Source organism: Myotis nattereri, assembly GCF_964212035.1.
Source record: "Myotis nattereri genome assembly, chromosome: 8".
Taxonomy (NCBI): Eukaryota; Metazoa; Chordata; class Mammalia; order Chiroptera; family Vespertilionidae; genus Myotis; species Myotis nattereri.
The window spans coordinates 52,154,767-52,179,598 of record NC_138083.1 but is presented as its reverse complement, the minus strand read 5'-3'; the positions used below and the strand labels follow the sequence as shown (position 1 = coordinate 52,179,598).

General features: G+C 41.2%; 1 protein-coding gene across 1 annotated transcript in view; it reads right to left on the bottom strand.

Moving 5' to 3' along the window:
• ZNF407 (zinc finger protein 407) overlaps positions 1 to 24,832 on the bottom strand; it is a 400,972-nt gene that overhangs the window by 153,489 nt on the left and 222,651 nt on the right. The gene's annotated exons all lie outside the window — the stretch shown is intronic.

Below are 24,832 nucleotides of genomic sequence, written 5' to 3'. Positions count from 1 at the left end.
CAGTAAACCAAACCAACAGAAGTAACACTAATCATTATTCTGGCAGGCATAGCTGCATAATACAAAACCAGAAGTATAGGGATGGGGAGGTGGGATGATAATAACACCAAAGGAACAGAAAGTGCTTGCTGTAACCAACACCATAAAATCAGCTGCTCTAGGCCTTACAGAAAAGAAAGCAGGTGCTGGATCAAATACTGGATTCAACCCCCCCCCCCCCCCCCCCGCTAAAACTGAGAGACTAGGATAGGAAGTCATAACAATAAAAGGAATAAAGGAGACTTTTATACTATACTAGAGGCCCGGTGCATGAATTTGTGCACAGGTGGGGTCCGGCCAGCCCGGCCTAATCAGGAACAATCAGGCTGGGCTGGCTGGGGGGAAGGGCTGTGGGTTATTGGCCAACTTCCCCCGGGTCCTGGTGGAGGGGGGGGGGGCAAGATCAGGGGCAGGGGAAGCCAGGGGGAGGGGCTGCGGGCCATTGGCCGGCCAGCGCTGCCCCCTGTTCAAACTCCTGGTAGAACTCCCAGTTGAACTTCTGGTCGAAGGGACAATTTGTGTATTAGCCTTTTATTATATGGGACTAGAGGCCTGTTGCACGAAATTAGTGCACTCGGTGGAGGGGGTCCCTCAGCCCAGCTTGCACCCTCTCGCAGTCCGGGAGCCCTTGGGGGATGTCCAACTGCCACGGAGAACAGGCCTAAGATGACAGTTGGACATCCTTAGCACTGTCGCGGAGGCGGGAGAGGCTCCAGCCACTGCCACTGCGTTCACCAGTTGTGAGCCTGGTTTCTGGCTGAGCGGCACATCCACTGTGGGAGTGCACTGACCACAAGGAGGCAGCTTCTGCATTGAGCGTCTGACCCCTGGTAGTCAGTGCACTTCATAGTGACCAGTCGTTCTGCCATTTGGACAATTTGCATATTAGCCTTTTATTATATAGGATAACCAGAAGATGCAGAGGAAGCATTCCACTGGAATTCACAAAATGATATCACAAAAACCTGCTTAAGAGCAAAGAACTAAAAGACAGAAGAGCTAGTATCTTCGTTTGTACAAACCAACCCCTAGAATATCCAGAGTTGTGTGGTAAATCTCCAAATATTACTAACATCCTATATAATAAAGAAGTAATATGCAAATTGACCATCACTCCAACAAACAAGATATACACACCCATGTGGTCAAAGATGGCCACCCCCATGTGGACACAAGATGGCCAGCAGGGGAGGGCAGTTGAGAAAGACCAGGCCTGCAAGGGGAGGGCAGTTAGGGGTGACCAGGCCTGCAGGGGTGGGCAGTTGGGAAAGACCAGGCCTGCAGGGGAGGGCAGTTGGAAGTGACCAGGCCTGCAGGGGTGGGCAGTTGAGGGGGACCAGGCTGGCAGGAGAGGGCAGGTGGGGGTGACCAGGCCTGCAGGGGAGGACACTTAGGGGCGACCAGGCCTGCAAGGGAGGGCAGTTAGGGGTGACCAGGCCGGCAGGGGAGGGCAGTTGGGGGCTATCAGGCCAGCAGGGGAGCAGTTAGGCATCGATCAGGCTGGCAGGGGAATGGTTAGGGGGTGATCAGGCTGGCAGGTAAAAGCGGTTAGGGGCAATCCGGAAGGCAGGCAGGTGAGCAGTTGGGAGCCAGCAGTCCTGGACTGTGAGAGGTCCCAGACTGGAGGGTGCAGGCTCGGCTGAGGGACACACACACACCCGTGCACGAATTTCGTGCACCTGGCTTCTAGCCTATATAATAAAAGCCTAATGACCATTACAGCAGAATGACCAGAACAACCGGTTGCTATGATGCGCACTGACCACCAGGGGGCAGACACTCAAGCAGGAGCTGCCCCCTGGTGGTCTGTGCGCTCCCACAGGAGTGCCACTCAGCCAGAAGCCAGGCTCATGGCTGGCAAGTGCAGCAGCGGTGGCGGGAGCCCCGCCTGCCTCCATGGCAGCTTAAGGAGCAGCGAGCCAAGTGGTAAGGAGCAGCAAGCAGGCGGGTGGTAAGGAGCGAGGGATCCCAGACTGTGAGAGGGATATCTGACTGTCGGCTTAGGCCCGATCCCAACAGGGAGTGGGCCTAAGCTGGCAGGTGGACATCTCCCCGGATTGTGAGAGGGCACAGGTCGGGCTGAGGGGACCCACCCTGTGAACAAATTTTGTGCACCAGGCCTCTAGCTTTTCATAATAAATTTTTATCAATTACTGGCATCTACTATTCTTCAAAAATAATCTACAATGGAGCACTGAATAATATACACATGCTCACTTCGAAGTCGAAGGTAAAAGTAAAGCACCTGAAATAAAAGTCCAGGTGAAAGGTAATCCGCAATATTTCCTCTGGGGAACAAGGAGACTGAAAACACCAGCATATGTTAACTGCTATGAAGGAAACACATCCTCTGGTTGAATTTTAACTTTGACCTGAGCTGATACAGATCAGATCAGGGACTGACCTAGTGGACAAAGTTGGCAACAGAAGAAAAGAGGTAAAAATTTAATAATTTGATGATCATACTTAGGGTATATGTTTCAAAGTAAGTTGATTTAAAAATATGGGCAGTTTGACAACTAATAAAACCAATTAAAATCTAGTATATGAAGGTAGTACCATGTGCCAAAGCAATACATCTTACCTAATAATAGACAAACGTGTAAATTGACCGTACCTTCGCTACGCTATCCAGCTAATCAGGAGACTATGCAAATTAACCCAACAAAGATGGCAGTTAATTTGCATACATAGGCTCCAAGCAGCGGAGTGAAGCCTGACTGCTCCCGGGCCGGAGCAGCGAAGCCTGATGGAAGCCCTGTGTGTTTATGTCTCCTGTCAGGCCCTAGCAGCCCCAAGCCCCGCCACCTCGGTGCTGGGGCTGCTGGGGGCCATATTGGAGACACAAACATGCAGGGGAGCACAGCACCCAGCAGCCCCCAGCCCCACTGAGGTGGGGCTGGGGGCTTCTGGGGGCTTGATCGGAGACACAAACCAGCAGGCCCAGCCTCCAGCAGCCCCAAGGCTCACTACCTTGGTGCTGGGGCTGCTGGGGGCCGGATCAGACACACAAACATGCAGGCCTGGCACCCAGCAGCCCCAAGCCCCACCATCACGGAGCTGGGAATGCTGGGGGCAGAATCAGAGACACAAACCTGCAGGCCCAGCACCCAGCAGCCCCAAGGCCCACCACCTTGATGCTGGGGCTGCTGGGGGTATCAGAGACACAAACCCGCAGGCCCAGCACCCAGCAGACCCAAGGCCAGCCATCGCGGTGCTGGGGTGCTGGAGGCCGGATGAGAGACACAAACACACAGGAGGGCCCTGCACCCAGCAGAACCAAGCCCTGCCACCATGGCGCTGGGGCTGCTGGGGGCAGGATCGGAGACACAAAACCGCAGCCCCAGCACCCAGCAGCCCCAAGCCCTGGCATCGTGGTGCTGGGGCTGCTGGGGGGATCATAGACACAAACCCGAAGGACTGGCTGCACCCAGCAGATCCATGGTGCTGCTGGGGGCCGGATGAGAGACACAAACCCACAGGGGGGCCCTGAACCCAGCAGCACCAAGCCCCGCCACCACAGTGCTGGGGCTGCTGGGGGCAGGATCAGAGACACAAACCCTGCGAGCCCTGCACAGGACGGGTGCTCCGCTCCTGGCGAAGTGCTTTCCGTCTGACCCCGCTCTCCCTGGGAGTCCGGCGCGGAGGGCACTCTCCCTGGGAACCCGGAAATCTGCCTCTGGGGCGACTGCGCAGCAGCCACGCCTGGCGAGCCACGGAGAGGGTGACCTACCCATGCGGATGTGTACGCTGGCGGAGGCCACACAGCTGCCATAGTTGAAATAGTCCTTGATGTAGGAGCGGGGATAGCGGGGATCAGAGTAGGCCAGGTTGGCAGTGGAACCCCAGCTCCCCACCGAATGACTAGAGCACAGGGTCCTCAGTCACTTCCTGAGCAGCAGTCAGCCCCAACCGGGGATCAAACCCGAAACCTAAGTAGGTGCTCTGTCAGAATGGAGCCCAAACCTTTGCTGTGGCAGAGGAGCACCGGCCCACAGCAGGGGCCAGGGCAGCCAGAGGGGTTTTGTTGAGGGGCCCTGACAGGCAACCTGCAGCGCAGTGGGTTAGAACCTCCTCCTGATACAGCAAGGTTGCGGGTTGGATCCTGGTTAGGGCACAGACAAGAAGCAACCAAAGAGAGCATAATGAGCGGAACAACACACTGGTGTTTCTCTCGCTCCCTTCCTCTCTCTAAAATAATCAATCAATAAAAATTAAAATAAAAAATAAACCCTCTGGCTTGCAGTTGCTAAAAAAGTTAGAAAGTGAAGTCCCATCCCTTCCCGCTCATTCAACAAATACTTCATATTCTCCTTCAATAATCACACTGGGGATGGGTGTTTGTTGGTTTGTTTTGGTTAATCCTCACCTGAGGACATTTTTGCATTGAGTTTTTTTGTTTGTTTGTTTTGTGTTTTTGTGTGTGTTTGTTCCGGAGAGTGGAAGGGAGGGAGAAAGACAGAAACTAATGTGAGAGACATCAATTGGTTGCCTCTTGCTGAATCTCGGACCAGGGCCCGGATTGAGCCTGCAACCCAGGTACGTACCCTTGATTGGAATCCAACCGGTACCCTTCAGTCCACCTGCAGAAGCACTATCCACTCAACCAAACCAGCATTGTTTTTCTTTTTAAGTCCTCCCCTAAGGATATGTTTTTTTCATTAATTCTAGAGAGAGAGGAAGGGAGAAAGTTCCTCAAGCATTCTGACAGGGATGGAACCCACAACCTGTGTATGTGCCCTCACCTGGAATTGAACCCATGACCCTTGGTGTGGGGGAGGACACTCTAACTACTGATCCACACTGACCAGGACCTGGAGGTACACTTAAAAAAAATTTTCAGATCTGCACTGGCCAGGTGGCTCAATTGGTCAGAGTCTCAACCTGTACACCAAAGGATTTCCTGTTGGATTCTAGGTTAGGGCACATACTTAGGTTTAGGTTAGATCCCAGTGGGTCAGCAGGTACAGAGGCAGCCTACTGGTATTTCTCTGTCACATGGATGTTTCTCTCTCTAAAAATCAATTTTAAAAACAGTCTCAGGTGAGAATTAAATATATATATATATATATATATATATATATATATATATATATAAATTTTTAGATCTAAAATTTTATTTGGTTCTTTTTTACATTTTATTTTTCATTTACAGTTCACATTCAATATCCTATCCTATATAATAAAACCCTCATACGCAAATTGACCAAATGGTGGAATGACTGGTGGCTATGAACTGACCACCAAGGGGCAGACGCTCAACGCAGGAGCTGCCCCCTGGTGGTCAGTGTGTTCCCACAGTGGGAGTGCCACTCAGCCAGAAGCGGGGTTCACAGCTGGTGAGTGCAATGGCGGTGGCGGGAGCCTTCGTGGCAGAACTAAGGAGCAGCAAGCTGAGCGATAGGAAGCAGAAGCCAGTGGGCGGTAAGGAGGGAGGGGTCCCGGACTGTGAGAGGGCACAGGCCAGGCTAAGGGAACCCGCTCCCCCCATCCCCAGTGCACGAATTTCGTGCACCGGGCCTCTAGTAGTTTCAATAAAGATACAATGATGCACTTTGTATTTTGGCACATGTGCAATCAAAATGAAGATAAATACAACTCCATCTCATGTAATTGTGCACTTATCCACAAGGCTGATACCAGTGTGTTGGGATGTACGCTTTGGTACACTTTTTACTTCTCTATGACTGCTGTTAAAATTCTATAAAAACCCTGTACAGGCAAGACAGTCTCTATCTGGTGGCTCAGCTATATGGCGTATGCAACCCTCAGCTCAATCTGACTGACAGCTAGCTTTCCCTGGTGAGAGTTCAAAGGAGTGTCCTATAAAGTTACTGATCATAAAACTATGGTACAGTACTGGGGTTTCCCCTTTTTTAAAATAATCAATAATGCTGCCAATCATTATTTATAATTAGCACAGAAATAATTTGTTTGATAAAACCAATCTGAAGATTTGAATGAAATTTAAACAATGTAAACAATCTAACAGTACTATAAAAGAAAATTCCTAAAGTTACATTGCTTATCCATTGAGTGAATAACAAAGAAAATGCTACTCACAATTAATAAGAATATAGTACAGATCTTTCAGTGAAAGGTGTTCTATTCTCATTGAATAAATATATGAAAATGGTGAATTCACCTTTAACTCTCTTTGACTTTAAAGTCATAAGATAAAAAATTCAATTTCTCAAGAATACATTTAATTTACAGATTTTTAGTTAAATATCCACATTCATGAAGTCATGACTATTCAGTGAACAAATAATGAAGTAATATAAGGTGTTTTTAAAATTAAAAATGAAAGGGTGCTGAATATAACATGTATAAAAGTCAATGAAATAAGTACAAATAAACAGCGAGAAAGGCGTCTTAACAAATTAAAGAAGATTGCCTTTGGATAGAACCACTCGATAGTTATTGATATGGTGGGTTACTTATACCTAGAAACTATAACTAAACATGGTGTATTCTATCCATTGCCTCCAGCTACAAAATAACCAAGCTCAACAAAGTTATTCCTGTCCAGAGCATGTTGTCCATTCTTTCAGCTGAAAGGGAACCTCTAGTAAATTCCTATTTATCTCCTTGCCAATCAAGGGGTGAATGACGGACACCAAAGCTGTCTTATCTGCGCCTTATGTCTGCGGCACATTCTGCTGAGTGATGTCACTGCTCTAGCAGACGAAAATAAGCAGATTATTACAGTGGCTAGGAGCAAACTACACATTTGGGTGTTTGCATGGACAGATTTACACACTGTCTGTCAGATAAAGCACAGTTTGCCTGCTGCTTACACAACAAGAATGTGTTGGCAGCTTCTTTCCAGGGTTAGTATCTGATTACATAAATAGGCCATTCCCCACCATTCCCCAAGACTGACAGTCTGTCTTAGTTTAAAGTGCAATTTCGGACTATCGGCTTTCCTGTCTTGCACACTAGGCTGATTAGCATCAGAGCACTTCCTGGAGGTCCAATCAGGTTTTCTTCCTGCCTGATGCTGGGCCGTATAAAATGTGGTGGACACAATAGATGGGGAAAAGACAGCTTCAAAAGGTCTTCTAATGATGGCTCCTAAGGCATATATGGAAGGCTGAGTCATTTTAACATACTTTGTGCGTGTGTATATATCCAGCTATTACCGTTGAAATAATTCAATAGTATATAATGATTTTTAAAGCTAATGGTTTTATTTATAAAATTAAATATAAAGCATAATCACATAAAATATTTATTGCTATTTTTATAGTTGCCTTGTTTTAATCAATATTTCCATATTTCTATACATGAAATGAAACACCAGTGACTTACACAGTCATATAAAATCACAGCACAAAGCTGAACTAATGTCGAAAAGTTATGTACCACTTAATCTTTCCTACCCCGCTACAAAGTTCAAAATAAAATTTACAGAATCAACGCACTAGTGAATGTTGAGGAGTCTGAAAATGTGGCTTAAAATTTTACTTTGGCAGCAACAGAAATAGTACACAAAAAAATATTCATGAATTAATTACTATGAACTTGCTGAAAATGGGTGATTTTATATTTTGGTCTGTTAAGGAATAGCAATAATGATAATACTAGTAATAATAACTAATAACACCAAGGTTCTGCGATTCAATAAAAAGCTGAGTTACAAACTCTTCCGGATGAAATTAATTATTCTATAATTACATACCTCTCAAAAAATACAAGCATGAGGTTTTCATACAAATGAAAACACTCAAAATGGCCTGGCTGATCAAAACAGATGGATTTCCTTTTAATAAAGAAAAAAAAAAAAAAAAACAGGCAGCAATCATTTGAAAGACAGTGCTGTGCTGCACATCTCAACTCGAAGGTTAGGAATCCATTTGTTTCTTAATGGGCTTCCTCAGCCTCACACTATCTGGGAGCTGTCGCAGGAAAAAAGTCACGTATCTCCACTACTATTAATATTAATTTAACAGTCTCCGGAACATCCGCTATGGGCTAGATCCTATCTTGTGTTCTGGAAACACAAAGATAAATAGGACACAGGCCTCCTTCCTCAAGATATGTAAAATATGATAAGAAAGAGAGACAAGAAAACACAAATTATATTTCAAACTAGTAATTTATCTTTTTACAGATAAATGTATTTTTCAGATTCAACTGGCAATCTCCCCCAATGTGAAGCAGTTCCATTCTCAAGACGAGCACCCGTACAACCAACCCACAGGTTCTACTGAAGAGAGTTTCTCCCCCATCCCCCAAAACCACCTTCCTGCCTTTCCTGCAAAAACCCACCTGGAGTGAAATTGATGCTCTTAGGAAGCACAGACCTGAACATTCCACACACATCAAAACCTACCTACAACTACCAAATGATCTGTCCTCTCCTCTTCCCTATCAGAATGGGTCTACGTTCACTTTTTACACTTATACATTAAATACCAATGCTTAGCTTAAACTGCCTTATTGCCTAAAACTAAATGTATTCTGTCTTTTCATTTGTTTCTTGACACCAACACTAATGAACTGTCATAGAAACAGTTGTGGGAATCACACAGGGTGAGGTTCCCTTCAATGGTACACGATCAGAGTCATAAACACAATATTGTCTCCAGTAATTTCAGCTATAACTTTCAAACATTCACACCCAGACAAACCACATGAAATATGTTGCTGCAGGTCAGCGCTGATGGATCCCTCAGAAATATCCACATTATTGCTTTTATTTTATTATGTACTTCACTTCATAGCCATGCACTGCAGAGCACAATAAAAACTCCACTGCACAGTGTGAGTACTTATTAAACAGGTCAAAAGTTACTGTAACAAATAACTTGTTCTACTCAGGGTCCATTAATAACATATCTTGTTGTTGCTCAGATAAGGACTTTTTTAAAAACTACAAAAATAAGGGCAACGGAGGAGGAATGTAGAAGAATCTGAACCCTCTGATACACAGATTTCCTTTATAGGCAGGTGCATCTTTCATCACAAGCATATGCCCAATAATACTGAAATAACTAATTAAAGCTGGGATGAGCAAAGAAGGGAAGGTGGCTAAGCAACTGTGAGAAGAGAAGGATGCCGCTGTCTGTAAGATCACAGAGGATAGTCACTGGCAGCCCCCAGGCAGGGCCGAAGGTAACACACAAGTCCTCCTATTTTCCCCAAAGACTGTCAATTTTACAAAACACATTTGTGAAGGGGTTGCCAATTCAAACTATAAAGAAGTATCAGCCAGTGACTATTTTTCAGGATAGATGGCATGGCCCCTCTCTATGTACAAGGCAGATGCTTCCTATAGGTAAAATCAGCTGAATTTGAGGCTGATCACGCCAGTAACAAAAACAAATGAGAAGAGACTGACAAGAAAAAGGAAAACCCAATGATATTTAAGGCATCCTGGAAAATTTATACAGTGAGTAAACAAGGAAATGAATTATTTAAGTCAAGGAAAATAATTATGGACAACTGGGTGATAAAATGTGAACATTTTTCATTATCACTATTACCTGGAGTGGAGGAAGAAAGGGAGAAAGGGAGAAAGGGAGAAAGGGAGAAAGAGAGAGAGAGAGAGAGAGAGAGAGAGAGAGAGAGAGAGAGAGAGAGAGAGGCAGAGAAGAGCATCCAGCCAACCCTGCCACAAGGAAATGGATGGCTCCACAAGCAGACATCATACAAGGTATTTGCCATCAACATAAGAGTAAATGCAATTAAGTAGTAAAAGTATATAGACAAAGGACTCAAGTACTCAGTACCTCATTAATTTTCACAAAACATTAGCTACTTTATGACTTGGAATTTTTATGTACTCCAAAATTTGACTATATTTACTATAAAGCAAATTCAAATTCTTAGAAGAATGTGCTATGTATTCAATTTTTTAAACTCTAACAATGGCCTGACTTTTGTCCAGAATTTGTTATCCATTTGCCATCACAAGAATCAAGATGATTAAAAGGAAACTTACTCAATGAGTTCAGATGCCGCCTGGGCCCAGCCCAGTACCTGCTACTTACCAGGTACTCCATAAATAAACAATTTTTTAAAAAGAATGTTTTCACTTTGGCACATCAGAAAGTTAAGTATCTATAAAAACACGTATAAAAATTACTCAGATGTAAGAACTAAGCCTAAAGAACTACTAACTGTAGCCCAGAGGTGTGCTGATTCCCTAAAACTGAGAAGAAAACCACTTATTCATAAATCACATTAATCAGTGGTGTCTCAGCCATCTGAAACATGTCGAATCTTAGCATCTGATGTGCCCGTGAATAGTCACTGCTACTGGTGTACAAGAAATGCTGTAATTGGTTTAAATCGGCCTGGCCCATCTGTCTTTAATACTCTTATTACAAGGCAGTAAGCAGAGAACTATTAGAGTTGCAGTATAAGCTGTAAGATCTTTACCCGTTCTTAAATCATTTAAAAATAATGAGAGCTTTAGCCTTTATCTAATTAACGAGTGCCTTCTTTGAATTAGAAAAACTGTATCATTTAGCCCACGGTTGTTTAGTAAATTGGCTTGGTGGCATGCAAGCTAATGCAGGGTAGCAGTTCCAGTGTCTTGTTCCTGGCTTCTTATTACTTGAATTATAATTCAATGATCACCTTAGATCATGGGCTATTCATAAATCAGAAGCCTGACATCAGATGAAAAATTGTATTAATATATGAAACTTATTATATAGTACAAACTGCTCTCTTGATAAATTACATTGTTCAAACTTGACAATGATTGCATTTAAAACATTATTCCTGTTTGCTGTTTTACAGACTGAAACCTCTTCATGAAAAATTTACAGCGCTCCTCTGTGTTTTGGAGTCAGAGGGCAATAGTAGCGAATGGCAGGCAGAAGCCATACTTCAGATGTGCTGGCAGCTGCAGAGGACAGCAAACCCTTCTCAGACGGGAGGGGACCCTCCCTGCACTCCCAGGGTCTCCGGCTCTGCCTTTATGAAGATACTAATTGTCCTCCGCAGCACAGGCACAGTAAATAATAAAATTTTAATTTCAGCTTACTAGATTGCTTTTTTCTCCTATATAGGTGTTTCAGAGAAATTTATAGTCATAAATGTTTCACAGAAATTTATAGTGTGAGAGGAAAAATAAAGGGGCAAACCCATGAAGTTTAATTTGAATTGAGGCCGGGCTCCTCAGATGATGCGTTATGACAAATGCTTTTCGCCAAGGCTGACTGGGTAACTCAAGCTGTAGTTCCATATTATTTACATTAATTACATGAAGGCGGCTTTGTTAATGGTACATTCTGGTGTGGGTCGCAGCATGATATGCTAATGATCTAAGAAAAATCTGCATCTCCAATATTTATGATAATTTGTAATAGGAAATAGGGTTGCTTTTCTTTCTCCTCGCTAGAATACAAAAGTCAGTGCAAAACAATTTTATTCACAAAAGAAAGGGAAAAGTTCTAATGGCCGAGACATATTTAAGTGTTATAAACAAAAGGGAAGATTCCCATTGTTGGGGTATTGTCACAGCCCATGACAAAGTGATAACGTGGCAATTCAGTGTGAGGTGTATATCCAGCTGAACTGAAAAGGGAGAAAGCAAAAACTTAAAGTATGGCTTCCATCACCAAATTTCTTCTGGTGTTGTGTATTCCCGCCCTCCTGCCCGCCACAACCTCAGCCTGAAAGTACAGGCTTCGAAAAAAGCCAGTTCATTTACACTAGGCTGCAGTTATTACAGAGAAGGCTATTACGCTAGATGGTATTTCATATTTTTACAGAATCCATCACAACTTTTGAGAAACTTATGGAATCATCATATAGTCCCCCAAAATTAAATTTGCAAACACATAATTTATATGTATTAAATATCAGCATATTTTATTCACGTCATTATCTTTATAAATTATGTCTAAAGTTATAAAACACTAAAGGTTAAGAATAATTTCACCATTATAGCTTTTTTGAGTATGAAAACAAAAAGACAGAATTGTTCAAAACATTAAATATGATAAAATCAAAAGCCCAAAGCTTTTGTGATTATTGTTTAAATTATGCAACCTCTATTTTCCAAAGACCGTTTAACAACTTAAAACATATGTCTTGTTTTATTATTAAAAATCCGGTTTTGGATTTCCTTCTTGAGCAATAAGCATTCACAATGGTCAGATATTTCTGGCATGATAAAGGTACATGTTTTCAAATGAATAATGTCCCTTTGTAATGAAAGTTTATATATAAATGTAACTTAATTCACAGAATAGAACAAAAATATTAGGAAAAACCTATAGATAGAATGCTTTGCAAATGTTTGTATAAAAATTCTTATTTATCAGTGCACTCACTTAAAATAAGTTACTAATATGCTGGGTTTTAAAATCACATTTAAATATACTAATAGCATAAATTTCTAAGATGATAACAGATAACTAGGTTTTCTAAAGACCAGAAATTAAAAACAATACTGAGAAAAAAAAATCTAAGAAGACATATTTCTCTAATCTATAAACTGCTCATACAGGGTTTAAATAGTCAATGTTCAATGTGATTAACAGAAATAAGAAGAGTGGTCACTCTGGAGAAAGGATGTAATCAGAGAGAAGTACACAGAAGATTTGGAAGATTTGGATGTCACAAGCTACATCACAGTAACCTGGGTGATGGTATCTACCACTACTCTTAAAATTACATCATATGTGTATTAGAAATATATATATGTCAGATAATAATATATAGTATCAAAAATAACAATATGTAGATAAGTAGATAATATAGATATGTACTATATGTTCACATATACATTATAATAAAAGTAAAATAAATTGAGGAAAACAAAATCTGAATTAAAAATTTTAATAGAGATTTTCATGGGAAAATTAATATATCACTATGCCATAATAGCTAAAGCTCAGAAATGGCACATGAATCCATAAACTAATATTTATGCCATATGTTTCAAAACTGAAAATATATTTTAAAATGTTCCTCACAAAATTATCAATATTTGTAGAGCAAAAATATGAATTCTGTAAACAATTCATTCATCTCCAAATACCTCATCTTATGCTAATTAGCAGAGGCATTTCTCAGAGGAAACACTGCAATCAAAGAATTTTAATACCATATAATCTTAAAAATTATCTAATCCAGCACTTACTTTACAACTGACAAAACAAAATTAAGGAATGAATCACTTTTGTTGACCCAGTAAAGGCAGACTGACTTGGGTTGGGGCTCACTCATTAATCCACCAAAAGTGTACAGACCATCAAATACATGGCAGGGAAATATTATGAGGTCTAGAAAGTAAATAATGAATGAATGCTTCCACAAAACCATTTAAAATTATCTAATGGCTTCCCTTCAATATGTAAACTCCTCACAGGCTCTCTAAGAACTGAGATAACCCAGGCCATGATCACCTCCGCAATGTGATCAGTCACTAACCTCTTGCTCACTATGGAGCTGAGAGCATCAACTGCCAACTCTCTGACAATGCAGATGTGATAACAGCCATTCCAATCTACTTTAAAGAACATGTGTGAGCATTTACTACATTCTCTTCCTTTTCTAGAGACAAAACTGGATCTCCTCAACAAGAACCAGGATTAGCCACTGCTACCTACCTACACCTGAAACGGACCTCACCTTTTTTTCCCTTTGGGAATCATGATTTGGATTAAATTGTGACGTTAATAAATTTGACTGATTCATTAAACTATAAATTGACCATGAAATGATTATTCAAGAAACAGAAATTTTGTTTTTTATAATTTACCTTTATTGTTGCAAGTATTAGAGATGTCCCTTTTTTTCTTAGGCATAAGACAAGACTCAGAACATTTTAATGAGTGTACTTCAGATGTGGAATAATCCTATCCTCACATAAATTGATTACCATGCCACAGACTTTAAAAACATTATTTGCAACAGATTTGTTATAAGGCCTTGGTTATGACTTATAACCCATCCTTCAGAAAAGCAACCCTGGCTACCACATTGTACTCTGTAATTTAGACAACTATGTAAGCCAAGTTCACGTCTTTCTTTGTCCTTGTCTGCTGAATAAGAATTTGACAGAGATTTCCTACTGTGAGAAAGTAAAAGAACGAAGTGATGTTTCATACTGACCTATCATTTCTGAAACTCTGCATTAGGCAGTCTCACTAAATTACAAAGTTCAGGAGATTAAATTACAAATATACAAAATTTACATAAATTTAAAAACAGCCTTTATTCTAATTAATAATTCCAGATTTTGCTCCCAATTTAATTCAAGAATGTTAAAAATATCTGTTTGATACAGCTAGTTACCAACCTGTAAAAACAACGGTCTATAGTATTCCCTCCCCTCAAAAGTTGTATATATTTCTTAAAGTTGTTTAATTCAAGACTAAAAATGTCAAAAACTACAACAAATATAAAACCCACAACAAACATGTGTGAGACAGTAGGTAAGTCACAGGTACACTGATGAACAGAGACCTTTTTTATGCTCAGAAAGTGCTGCTTTTTTCTCTTCTGTGACATGATCGGTACCTGTCCATTCTTCTGCTAAAGCACGTGCTTACAGTGTGGCGGGTGGGGCACACAGATCTGAGGCGTATGCATATTGACAGGTGCTGCACCCCTTTAGCCTGAAGCATGGCAGCTCCCTTCTTGACAGACTGCTCAGAATTTGGTACAGACACCCCCCAGGTTTCTGACAACCCACGGCCGCCAAACATTTCAGCACAATTTCCAAATTAATGCTGAACGCACTTTCCAACATTTTGTTCTGTGTTGCTCACTCTTGCTGATTGTGTCCTAAATAATAAACTGTGGCCTCCAGCGATTTTTCTCAGAATGTTTATGATGAGAACTCATTCATCTAAATCTGCTGGCCAGTGGAATAAAATAAATCAAGAATTTCCCAAATATAACAATATTTGTGTGCAGCAGATAATTGATGACTGCGGCTGCACTAATTAAAACCCATCTGAGTTTCATTAATCTTGGTCACCAGGACCAATTGCCATGGCCCACACCTTGTGCTATGCCTCCTGCCCTTGCTTTTGGGTCACACTCAGGTGGGCCTGACTCCTACCCTTCCCATGATGACGTGACATATTTCTAGTTGATATGTATAAGAGACATACAACTATGCAGCCACTTAGGACATATCTCTAATTGTCAGACTCTTCATCATGAAGAGAATATAATTAAATTCTTAGTATCAGATGACACTCTTATTATAAAACATACTTGCAGCTTGTAAAAAAGAAGGAAATATGTCAATAACTGTGATTTAAATAAATATCTCCAGGACAGGCAGACGGCACAACTATGACTAAAGTACAAACACCTCCGAGGGAAAACTGTACAATAGATACTTGAGCAAAGACAGCATTTGAGTAATCAGTTCTATTACCATTGCCATAAACTAAGTTTATAACAATAATTATAAACAGCTACTAAATGTTAATTTCTCTTCAAAGCGTATCTTATGGGAGGAACCCTAGTTTGTTATGCAAACCAAAGAACATCATAAATAATGCTTGACAGACACATGGAATCTGTATCATGGGAACTGCTTTTACTGACCTCTAAATTACTATCCAGAAATACAGGCTGGATTAGAATCACTCCTTCATTCAAGAAGTATTTATTGAGTGCCTAATGTGGTTCAGACACTCTCTAATCCAGGCCTTGACAACAGAGCCATGGACAAATAAACCAAGTCTCTACTGTCACCCACAGGCTTCCTAAATGGGTGCAACACTGACTGAATATTTATATGATAGGTCATGTGGGGCTAAGAGCTACGAAGGACAATCATGCAGGATGGAGGACAGAGGTGCTGTCCACTGACTTGAATGCTCAGGGAAGACCTCTGGAGGGATGCACATGAGCAAGACCTCCAGGAACTGAAGGTATCTGCCTTTACTGGGTACAGAAACCAATGAAGAAAGTATGAATAATAAAGTTTTAGGCTCAGTCACATTTATACATTTAACAAACCCAAATTTCCACAGATTTCATATGCAAGATCCAGGTATGGGGTTCATCTACCATAGGGTGGGATATTTACATGTGGGGAGAAAAAAGGAGAGAAGAAAACTACTTGGCTAGAAAACAAAAGTATGAATTAAAAATGGTATCTTGAACATCAAGAGCTATATACTGCAGTTCCAGAAGTAACAAAGCTAAAGAGCTATGGGGGAAAAAAAATCAAAAAGGGAAATTGGGTAACAATGAAATTTATCCTTTAAAGATGAAATCAAGAGTTTGGGGTGTTTTTTAATCTTGATGTTTTGACTAAAATATTTTAAAAGTACAAATAAAATATATTTTCACCTTTAAGTAGAAGTGGCAAAAAGCTACATATCTGTTATGTTAACTTTTAAAAATCTCACTAAAAAGTCTTTTAACTTCCAACAAAATAGCCACTATCAAAGAAACCATGTACCACCTCACCTGACACCTATGCTAAAGCTTCAGGTATAACTTCATTATTTTACTATAATTTTAATGTATTGTTTGATGCCCAAAAGCTTTCCTTCTGTAATGATTAGGCTCTTTAGGGACAAAAATTATATGTTAATAAAATATGCCATGAACAGTAAAAATAAAATCTGTTTTCATTGTTAACTTATCTTATATGCACTAAATGGAAACCAACCAATGTTTTGATGTTGCACAGATTATGGGTAGGTTTGCTAAATAACAGCAGGTTTCATTCTTGTTCTCCTCTTTGGAAATCAGGACTCATTTGCCCAAGAAAACATGCTAAGATTTCAGAGCACCTCATGTCTCTGGCCCCAGCCCACTTAGTCAGGATGTTCACTGTCTAAAAAGGTGCCCAGCAGCATTTAGGGATACACTGAAGTCAAAAGAGGGTTGCGTTCCCAAGAACCACAGTATCTCTACTACTTTGCTCTCTTCTCTGCTGCAGAGGAGGAGTCTTCATGCACAAAGCCAGACCCAGGAAAGCACACTGTTCTCACTGAGACACTGGGGAAACTTTCAGATGTGCTCTTGTTTATGGCTCACAATGCATAAGAAGATAGACACTTAGACACAGACACTATGATTAGAAAAGCAAAGCCACTGCCCAAAGTCATAACTGTCCCTGTAGAGATCAATGATAGTCATGTGTGACTGCAAACCCACATTTGCCACCTCAGAATGATGCTAAGTTTCTATTCGAGTCTTGGAAGACCATCTAATACCCGTGCACGCATTATAGAAACAGAGGCCCAGTGTAAAGAGAATTATCAAAGTGACCCAACTTGAAAACAGCAAATATGGAAACAGAAATGAGGTCTTCTCACTTCCAGCCAGAGATCTCCCCACCTGAGTATGAACAGGGCAAGGGCCAGCACTCCCTGCAGTCTGGGAATGAGAGAAGAAGATGCCACCAGCTTATAACAGACTCTATGGATGTCTTTCTGATCACCACACTTTCATGACTTGGAGATATATAGTATCTATAATAATAAAAGCATAATATGCTAATTAGACCGGATGTCCTTCTGGACAAAGCTAGGGCTGCAAGGGAAACCCGAGTCTCGGGTGCCAGAGAGAAGCCAGTGCCAACAGCCGGGGGAAGGAAGGCCTACACTTGCACGAATTTCATGCATCGGGCCTCTAGTAACAATATAAACTGTTTTACCAAAATTATTCTTCTTTACTTTATCTACTTTTCCAATTTGCTAGCTTCTACAAAAACCTGAAGCAGAGGATGCAATGTTCACTGAAATCATTGATTTCACAGTAGAATTTGAGCAACTGTTAGTGAGACTGAGCACATCATTTTTCCTGTCATGAAACTATCTTGCCCATGCACATATGCACACCCCACCTGAACAAAGCCCCAAGGAGGTTCACCATTTTCCACACAACACCAGAAAGAGAAAGTGAAAAGTTCACATTATCAAAACCAACCCACAACATTGCAGATATAGACTATTAGTCATGGAGGAAGGGTTTCCTGGTCCATGTAAGCCAGAGAAACAAGTCAAGACTGCTGTACAAAACCCACTTGTAAACGGAGATCTCAGACGACATCTCCCTGTAAAATACAAACAGCATCCTGTAGTCTCCACACTGTCTGTGGGCATCACCACCTTCGAAAGTACCAGCTTTCCTGTACTTACATGGTTTCCGTATGTTAGCAGCCTCAGATACATGACCCTTCTTTCTGGCAAAACAGGTTTATTTTCTGCAATTTTTTCTAAAAGTTTCTAAAATTTTATTGTTTTGATTTCCTTCAAAGAACTGCAAAACTTTCTAATTAAGTATCCCCTACAAAAAGCTGCTGCCTTACTTGAGTCATTAATAAACTCATTAGTACTTGACACAGGAGTCCCTGTGCACCATGACAACCCACTGGTCAGCTCTTCTCAACAGTCACAAGTGAGAACACGATGAAACCTTCTTCCTGGTTTTCAGACATGTTTCAATGAAACAGCTAAGCTGAGAAAACAACTTAAATGGGTGGAAAATGCTATATGAGGTCAGGTTTATCACACTGTAATGTATAAACATTTTAAAGCAAATATTTCATTTAGAAACAAATGAACTTGTAACTAGAAAAACATATAGCACCTCTAAATTTAAAAGTTCCTTCATCAAAAGTGTAGCTTGGTAAAAAAAAAAAAGTCAGTGAACACATAAAAAAGCTTTATATAGGAGGGGCAAAAAGTATAATATAGAATAAAGATTCTCATTATGAGAACAGGCTTAAAAACTCTGCGAGGTGGTGGGGCCTTCTTATCTTTCATTGCATTTTATGTCATAAAAGTAACATGATGACTTTTAAATGAAAAAAAAAAAAACTTTCTTTTTCCTTTAGATTAAGAGGTGTCAGACTGGGAGAATCCTTTCTATAACTAGAAAACATATGGTCACACACTGCAATTTGCTAATAGCAGACATACAGAGCCCACATCGCTGACTTTCTCCTTCAACCACAGAACAAAGCTGTGTTAAAAATACATGGACAACAGTGTGATGATAGTGGGAGTGGAGAGGAAAGGGTGGAGGTGAAGAGGGCATAGAGGGCATAAATGTTGATGAAAAAATTAAATTAAAAAAAAATAAAAATACAGGGGGAACACTGGCTGGGTTGCTCAGTTGGTTGCAGCATTGTCCTGTGCACCAAAAGGTTGTGGGTTCGATTCCTGTTCAGGGCACATACCTAGGTTGCAGGTTCAGTCCCCAGTTAGGGCTCCTGAGGGGGGCAACTGATCAATGTTTCTCCCTCACATTGATTTTTCTCTCTCTAAAACCAAAAAACACATCCTCAGGTGAAGATTAAAGTAAAATTAAAAAGTGCAAGGGGAGGCCAAGGAGGTATTGCTTCCACCTGTATTTCTGTTGGCAGTTTATTCCTCATGTTTAACACAGAAAAGAAGGAATTCTTTTTAGTCTTCAGTGAAAAAAAAATTAAACCAACAGGGCTTTTCAATCTTGGTGAGCATCATGGAAACCTGGAGCCTCATGAGTTTGTAGCTTAGGGTTTTTTAACTGAAATGAAGAATCCAAGGACTGCAGTTCTGAAGTGGGAAGAGGTTTTAAGCAAAGACATAAAGCCAAGTAACTTCCAGCTAAAGGCTAGGGAGAAAAACAAGTAGAGGCTGCTAGCAGAGGAGTGTGACATAACTACAGAAGATACTGAAGTTGTGATTTTTGCTAAACCCTGCCCCTTGATACACACTGCTCAAAGCCTTGCTCTTCAATTTTTATGCTTAAGATTGTGGGCAAAAACATCATTATTCTGCTTTTGTTTTTGGTTGTTTTGCTTATCGTTTCCTGCTAAAAATATAGAAATATAAGTATAAAGGAAATTTGACCTCTACTACAAAAGAAAAAAATTGGTTACTTAGTCCATGAAGCCCACAACACCCAAAAGAGAACCTGAAAAATTGTTATTAGAAAAATAGAGGCCCAGTGCATGAAATTCATGCAGGAGGCGGGGCAGGGGGATGTCCCTCAGCCCAGCCTGCACCCTCTCCAATCTGGGACCCCTTGAGGGATATCCGACTGACCGTATAGGCCCGATCCCACTGGCAGTCGGACATCCCTCTCACAATCCAGGACTGCTGGCTCCCAACCGCTCACCTGCCTGCCTGCCTCATTGCCCCTAACTGCTTCTGCCTGCCAGCCTGATCACCCCCTAACCACTCCCCAGCCAGTCTGATAGACACCTAACTGCTCCCTTGCTGGCCCAATTGCCCCTCACTGCCCTCCTCTGCCAGCCTGGTCACCCCTAACGGTCCTGCCCTGCTGGCCCGGTCACACCTAACTTCCCTCCCTTGTCAGCCCAGTTGCCCCTAACTGCCCTCCCCTGCCGACCTGGTCACCCCTAACTGCCCTCCCCTGCAGGCCTGGTTGCCCCCAACTGTCCTCCCCTGAAGGCCATCTTGTGGCGTCCATCTTGTATGTTGAAGTGATGGTCAATTTGCATATTACTCTTTTATTAGATAGGATTCCATTAGTACAAACTGGAAAACTATGTAAACCACTTTTGAAGACAAAATGATTTGTGTATTCTCTAAAGGTGTTCAATATGTAAAGAGAAACTGTGTTGCTCTTTAAAAAGGTTTTAACTACTGAACAAACTCACACTTTGTAAGGAAGAGTTTATAGCTGGTATGCCTACCAACACTGTATTTGAATGGGGCTGATTCATGTTGTTTGGAATTATATATAAAATTATTGAAGATGAAGAATGTATGACCATATTCTTATGTTTTTCTAAAATTTATAAGATGGTAATAGGACTTTGAACATTCACTTCCTCCCTCTGATTTAGCATCTCTCAAAAATAATTTCTACTGATTCATGAAGTTCATTAGATAATTTCCTAAACACCGCATGTTGCATATAAGACAACCAAGTTAATATGTATTTATTCAAGGAATTATTTTACTTAGGTTTTGAGCAGCTATATTTATCAATTTCTCTACTGCTCTGGGACCTCATTTTCAAGTGTGTGAACCAATATTAATAACCCAGTATTAATAACCAATTTTTAAAAAATCAGCTTGTAGTGCAACTACTTTAAAATTAATTTCACTAATTTTATCTCTCTTCTCATATATAAATGGATTTACTTGTACTCTGATATTACTTTTTTTTTCCTCATATACTTGTAAAAGGTTTCTTAATTCAAGACAACACCTTCTGGGAAGAATTAACTCAGGCTGTTTTGCTTAAATTCAATCTTTTTCTTACAAAACTTCATTGTGTACTTTAGAATTTTCTTCACACAGTTTGGAATTCACTTAAACTTCTAGTTATACTATAATTTCCTTTTATTGTTGAAAGGAATTAGAAATACAATAAAATTATAATATTTTTCCATTTTTTGAATGTCAACAAAAACCAATCCAAAAAAATATTAAGAAATTAAGTGAGAATACAAAGTATTTTTCATGTCTTGATACAGCAGTAAATTGTTACTATAGTGATGAAGAAAGTAAGCTCTCCCTTATTGTGTGATTAACAATCATGTTTTTATAATGCTTTTCCAAATCAAAAAGCTTTAGAAACTAGTTCCTACTCCCTCCTTACTCCTAGTTTTGAGGAAAAGGCATCTCTTAAATTATCTGGTAAATAATGCACACTGCTGGTTGATTACAGACACGTTTACAACAACGTGGACCCGAGGAGTGGGGCTTGGTATCAACATCATTTCGCAGCTCTTAATTTGCTTTCAAATATTAGAAATGTTAAGTTATGAGGAACAGATTTAAGGAGGACTAAAATGAAGAAAAAAACCTCTGCTTTCTCAGGGATCTCTTTTGCCCTTCTTGTTGCCTCCAAGCCTGGCCCTGAAGGCTGCAGAGCGTCCTGTTCCCTTTACTGGTATATGGGTCACAGATGGCCTGAGCCACATGCTTTCCTCGAGGATCATCAATCAGGATCACTTGGCTTTTCTTCCTCCTGCTATTCCACTTTCAGAATTCACTTTTCAATCATTAGCTGTGAGCCTCTCCTCTGTGCCCTCCCTCTCTTCTTGGTCTGATCTCACTTCCATTTATTTCGGGCAGATCATCAAGGAGTAGTTTAACTTTGAATATCCTCTCTTGGCTAACTTTCAAAACTGCATCCTGGTACCAGTTCTGGCCCTTTCAGATTCCTTCTGAGCAAGGACTTGAAAAAAAGCATTTCTTTTTTCCTCCCCACAATTTCCCATTCTGAAGATTCTAAATGCAGAATTCTGTATTGTAATTTTAAACACTGGTATTTTAAGAAATTAAAAAAATTTGAAGTGTGGGATTTTTTTACTATTTCTTATAAAAGATGCTACCACTATTTAACATATATGTACATATATGTATCTTTTTCAAGTATATGTTGAACATAATTTAACAAGTAATTCCCAAAGCCATAATGAGATAAGTATTATGGATAAATTAGGTTAAGAGGTCATTCAAAGTAATTTAGTCATTCCTCATAAATATCTGTCTGTGCTGGTGATATGAACATATATTACATGAAGAAGAACAAGAAGTGATTTGTGCCTTAAAGAATCTCAAGTCCAGAGAAAAACTCAATCTCCAAGCAGAGGGCAGTGCCCTGTGCCCAGGACGCAGAGGCACTCAGCACCTGGCAAAGGGGCCAGATCACAACAGCTCCTGAGACCAGGCCTTCAGACCTGAGAGTACTTCGAGTGTAATTATGTTAAATAAAGTTTTCCTGAGACATGGCACTAATATCTTTATCTTGAAAACCTTAGAAATCTTTTCCTGAACTATATTTAATTTTTAAGCAAAAGTGTATATTTAACAAAAGAAGCAATTAGTATATTTTCTAGGCATTTACTGAAGCTTCACATTTAGGATTCAAGGTATCCTATATAATAAAGAGGTAATATGCAAATTGACCATCACTCCAACACATAAGATGGCCACCCCAATGTGGTCAAAGATAGCTGCCACAAGATGGCCAGCAGGGGAGGGCAACTGGGAAAGACCAGGCCTGCAGGGGCGGGCAGTTGGGGGCAACCAGGCCTGCAGGGGAGGGCAATTGGGGGAAACCAGGCATGCAGGGGAGGGCAGTTGGGGGGGACTAGGCCTGAAGGGGAGGGCAATTAGGGGCAACCATGCCGGCAGGGGAGGGCAGTTAGGGGCGACCAGGCCAGCAGGGGAGGGCAGTTAGGGGCAATCGGGCCGGCAGAGGAGCAGTTAATCGTTGATCAGGCTGCCAGGGGAGTGGTTAGGGAAGCCGTGGGCAAACTACAACCCGCGGGCCAGATCCGGCCCGTTTGAAATGAATAAAACTAAAAAAAAAAAAGACCGTACCCTTTTATGTAATGATGTTTACTTTGAATTTATATTAGTTCACACAAACACTCCATCCATGCTTTTGTTCTGGCCCTCCGGTCCAGTTTAAGAACCCATTGTGGCCCTCGAGTCAAAAAGTTTGCCCACCCCTGGGTTAGGGGGTGATCAGGCTGGCAGGCAGAAGCAGTTAGGGGCAATCAGGCAGGCAGGCAGGTGAGCGGTTGGGAGCCAGCAGTCCTGGATTGTGAGAGGGATCCCAGATTGGAAAGGGTGCAGGCTGGGCTGAGGGACACCACCCCATGCATGGATTTCATGCACCGGGCCTCTAGTCTATACACACACACACACACACACACACACACACACACACTAGTATATAAAAGGCTAAGTGTCCATCCGACCAGTAGCTATGATGTGCACTGAGCACCAGGGGGCTGACACCAATGCAGGATCTACCATGACGCGTATTGGCCATTAAAAAAAAAACAGCACCAAGGAACTGGCGCCAACAAACCAATACTCGGCTTCCCCCAAGTGGGACACAGGTCTCGCCACCACCCCAGAGAGACACATGACAAAATCGCAGCCAATGCTGCCAAGACCCCATGGCACAAAATGCGACCCACAGCCCAGGCCAGCTCAGAAATAATTGTTGTGGGAGCCAGGTAATGACATCACATAGCAACACACAGTTTCCTCTTCTTAGCAACTATCCTCCTTGGAGTTTCTTCAGCCCATGAACACAACTTGCTTTATAGCCAGATGCAAACATTTTACACTTTAACCAAATGTTTAAAAGAAGTAAGAAATGGTGGACCTTGAAAATGACTTCAGGTTTTCTCACTGCACAGAATATAGTCAAACACTGCTACAGTTGAATATTTTACCCTTTGTTCTCCCTGTGTGATCTACAATACTAATCTGCTTTGTGTTGATATTTACTGCTGTGTTGCTGACAATTACCTGAAAGAGAAGTTGGGGTGCTTCACTGGGCTGGAAAAAGTTTAGCTACATCAGAAAGCAGGTCTAATTAAGAAAGTTTATTCTATATATATAAAAGGCTAAGTTGACTCAAGCATTCATGTTACATATAAAGCTCTTGCTGGCGTCAATTGCATGCCTGTGTTTCAATCTGTCATTGTCGATAGTGAATTTGGTTGACACTTCTATTATAGAGAAAGGGTGAATAACTATATTAAAAATTTCTTCTAATTAATTTCCTTTCAATGTGCACAAATCCGTGCACCAGGATACTAGTTATAAATAAACACAAGTGGAAAACCAAGTCTTATTCCCTCAAGAAGATGCCCTTCCCCTGTGAGATGAGACGCGAACACTCATTCATAAGTTCAGTGAATATTTATATTAAACTGTCCTAGCACAGATCAGGCAATGGAAAAAGAAAACAATCTAATGAAGACTTTGAGATTCTCTTAGCACAGTCTCATTCTCTCAGGTGCAGGTACAGGTACAAGTTTACAGAGACTGTGAATAAATCACAGTATGAAATAAAATTAGATTTCACAGTTATGTGCATATGAAGAATGTGGACAACAGAATTCCTTCAG